Genomic DNA, 4,318 nt, shown 5'->3' with positions numbered 1-4,318 from the left:
CATCATGGAACGCCACACTCAAAGCCCCCTCCTGATCACAGCAGCACCACCGCCCTAGGAAGTGACAACAACCCCCCTGATCGCTGCAGCACCTAACCATTCCTCCCATCTGTAGGGGGAGGAGGGTGATGTCAGTGGCGTGCCACCCCTGAACCCCATACTCACCTGGCCAGCAGAGCCAGCAGAGCTTGGCCAGCATTTTCTTTGCCTTCCCATGCCAGGGATGAGAGAGAAGGAACGCCGGACCACGTGCGAATTGAGTATGGGATTCAGGCATGGCACATCACTAACAATTCCCCTTCCCCTGGATGGGAAGAGGGTGGCACACCAGATCCATGAAGTCCCATAAATTTTTTTGCTATGGGACCCCATGAATCCTAGCTACGCCCCTCCATAACCCCTCTTACAACCATACATTGATTACATATTGCCTCCAAACTGCTTTAAACAAAACAGAAAGATATCACCAATGATACCATTACATAATACCTAAATAATACTGCCACACTATGACCACTATCACTACCACTACAAATCCTATAACAGAGTACAGTTACATCCAGTGACTCACAGGGGGCGTCTTCTCTGATCAGAGTCTTCCTCCTTTTCTTTTACTCCCCATCCAGCATGAGCCACCTTGAAGTCTTCCCCTGGCTGTGAATCCTCTCTTCAGAATCTGCCAGAGAAACATATTAGGCTCCAGCACATAGTAGTTAGGTCCCCTGTGCCTCTATATAGTCGTTACGCCCCTCTGTGCCCCCATAGTTTCATGGTGCCCCCACATAATTATTAGGTATGCTCTGTGCCCCAATATAGTAGTACGGTCCATACATAATATAGGCCCCTCTGCGCAGTCCCCACATAGTAATAGGCCCCTGTGTGTAGTCCCAATGTAGTATGATCCTTTGTGTGCTGCACTAGCAGTATATAGCCCAATAGTGTGCTGCCCCCAGTAGTATGTAGACCCCCTAATGTGCTGCTCCAAGTAGTATATTGATCCCTTGTGTGTTAACCCCCTTACCACATCTCCTTGTAGGCATCCTCCCCTTGTAGGCATCCTCCATATTCATGGCGCCCGCTGCCCTATGCAAGTGCACCAGTCTCACATACTAAGGCCGGCCAGCTTCTATGTCTATTCTGATGCCAACATACATTGGAATACACATCAGGGGAGGCTAACTACTATGCGAACACTGCATGTAGCAGCACTAACTATATATAACTTTGTCAGGACAGGGTTTAAAGCGGTTGTCTGACATTTTTTTTGCCTCTGTGTCCCCCGGGCATCCATCCTCTTTTGCTGCTTTTTGGATTTGTGTTTCTTTGTTTACATAAAGAACTTCCAGGTCACAGGGGTCAGCAGTGACATCACAGCTCTGCAAGCCTATAGCTCCACCCCCTCCTCTCTGAATCTAGCTCCGCCCACTCTCCCCATAGTCAGGGAAATGTCTGTATTACTACAAGTGTCTTTTGAGCAGCATGGAGGCTCAGTGGCTCAATACTTATGTTATCAAATACACTAGTTTTCTGAATCTTTTATCTGTTGTAGGACTACAAACCCCAGCACTCATGTACATGGTAGGAGTTGTAGGTGGTGTCAATGAGCCAGGATTCTGTTACCTCAGCAAGAAATAGATAGAATGGTGACTGACATGAGGTGAAGTAGCATCTTTCCTCTCCATAGTACAGTGCTTAGACACTGTAGATCTTTACAGTACAAAAATAACAATATAGTTCCTTTATGTATATAGCTCCAACCTATTCTGCAGTGCTGTACAGAGATTGTAGTCTCTCGTATTGGTTACTGTCCCCAATGGATCCCACAATGTTTTGAAATGTGTGTGATATAATCCATGCAAACATGGAGGGACATACATGCAGCTGTTATCCCAGGACCCCAACACTACAAAGCAACATGGCTAACCTCTGTGCCCCCCACAATACGACTAACCTCTGTGCCCCCCACAATATGGCTAACCTCTGTGCCCCCCACAATATGGCTAACCTCTGTGCCCCCCACAATATGGCTAACCTCTGTGCCCCCCACAATATGGCTAACCTCTGTGCCCCCCACAACATGGCTGACCTCTGTGCCCCCACAACATGGCTAACCTCTGTGCCCCCACAACATGGCTGACCTCTGTGCCCCCACAACATGGCTAACCTCTGTGCCCCCCACAATATGGCTGACCTCTGTGCCCCCACAACATGGCTAACCTCTATGCCCCCACAATGCGACTAACCTCTGTGCCCCCCACAATACGACTAACCTCTGTGCCCCCCACAATACGACTAACCTCTGTGCCTCCGACAACATGGCTAAACTTTGTGCCCCCCTCAACATGGCTAAGCTCTGTGCCCCCCACATCATGACTAACCTCTTTGCCCACATAACATGGCTAATCTATGTGCCCCCCACAACATGGCTAACCTCTGTCCCCGCACGCTCAGCCATTGACCCTCAGGTATTCTGAAAAAAGGGGTCCTGGCTAGACAACCCCATAGCAAGTTGGATACATTTATTAAATAAATGTAAAAATATAATATTAATTAGAAGATCCCTTTAAAAGGGTTGACCACTATATTGTAAAATAGTTTTTTGTGTAGTATAAGTAAGTGTATTCACATTACGTACTGACAGTAGCTCCTTGTGTACCTCATAGAGCTAAAATTTGATTCCTATCCTCCAGGCTGTGCTGTCCTGCTCTGTGATAAGGCTGGCTGACATGGAGGAGCATGTGACCATGCCTCACTCCCAGTGTCCACCACTTAGCCTGTATATAGCTATGGAGGACACTGGAGGCGGGGCATTGTCACATGTTTCTCCATGTCAGCCATCTTATGGATAGCCTCACCAAAGAGCAGTACAGCCTGGAGAAAGGGAGTCTGATTTTAGCTTTATGAGGCACACAGGGAGCTGCTGTCAGTCAGTGCAGTGAGTACACTTACTAAGGCCATGTGCAGATGCTGTAAGAGACGCATCCGTGCGCGCCTGCATCAGAACTCCCCACAGCACACTATGAAGCAAACAGCTGGAGCCGCTCGCTCCACAGTGTGCACTGACATGGGTTTCTGTGGCCGCTATTCAGTGAATAGCGCAGAAAACCGACATGTCAGTTGTTTGCGGCGCCACATGAGATCCCAGCCGGAGCGTATACTATACGCTCTGGCCGGGATCCCATTGGCAGTAGAGACACGTATATTTTTATAATAGTCACGGCCGTGTGGTTTTACGCAAATATGCGTTGTGTGAACAAAGGATAATACTGTACACTGAATTATTTTACTAAAAAGTTGCCAACCCCTTTAAGCATTGAGGCCAATTGATGATGTATGCTAATGTATGAGTATGCAGTGGTTTATGTACTCGACATAAATAGGAGGTAAGGAGTACCGCATCTAAGACAACTTTTTAACCCCTGAAAAATCTTCTTAGAAGTTGGAGGTCATCTTATACGCTGGAAAATACGGTATTTAGATATATATTGTTATGGCTACTTGTCAGGAATGACTAAGGAAGACACAGACTGTGCGGTCCCTGATCGTGGACCTGCCCAAACTGTCCCTACCTACTTGCCGCACTCTTTCCTAGATGGCAGCGGGCAACTGGGCGGCGTTCCCTGTACTGTGGCAAGTGGTAACACAAAAACAAGACAATACAAAGCACAAAAGGGGTGGTCAGCGGTCCAAGTCAGCAACGTACGGGAAGCAAAGGTACCAAATTGGTATCCGGAAGAGTAGTCAAGGTCACAGAAGTCTAAAGTCAAAATACACAGGATAGTCATGTCACAAATGCTAGATCAAGAAGGCACTAGGGAACTAGGCTCTATCACAGGCAAAGAACTTGAGACAAGTGAAAGTACTTATAGGACTAGAAGTCCCAGCCCAGCCCAGATATCGACAGTTAACTGGGAGAGTCAGTTGTCAGTCAAATCACTGTGATCAAAAACATCTAGTGCTGATCAGCAGGTGCAGTGCAACACTGGACACTGCTACATCCAGGAATAGCAGAGCAGAGCAAAAACATAAGTAGCATTCTGGCTGCTATGGATGCCGAGCCGAACGCACAGCCGAGTACCCCTGGTACTGATATAGATGCAGCACCTCTGTGGTTAACATAACTCACGGCAGAACGAAACACGGCTCTGCAGGTAATTTTTTTTTTTTAATTTGAGGGAAAAGAAATTGTACCAATTTCTGTGCTACAAGACTCCCCATAATGAAGCAATGATCATAGTCGCCATCCATCACCCGCTAATGTCTGCGATGTGATGAAGGGTTATCCGTCCAAAGTAACTTTAGGCATTCCCCCCCCCCC

The sequence above is a fragment of the Dendropsophus ebraccatus genome, chromosome 8 (assembly GCF_027789765.1).
Source record: "Dendropsophus ebraccatus isolate aDenEbr1 chromosome 8, aDenEbr1.pat, whole genome shotgun sequence".
NCBI classification, from domain to species: domain Eukaryota; kingdom Metazoa; phylum Chordata; class Amphibia; order Anura; family Hylidae; genus Dendropsophus; species Dendropsophus ebraccatus.
This window is presented reverse-complemented; position numbering follows the sequence as displayed.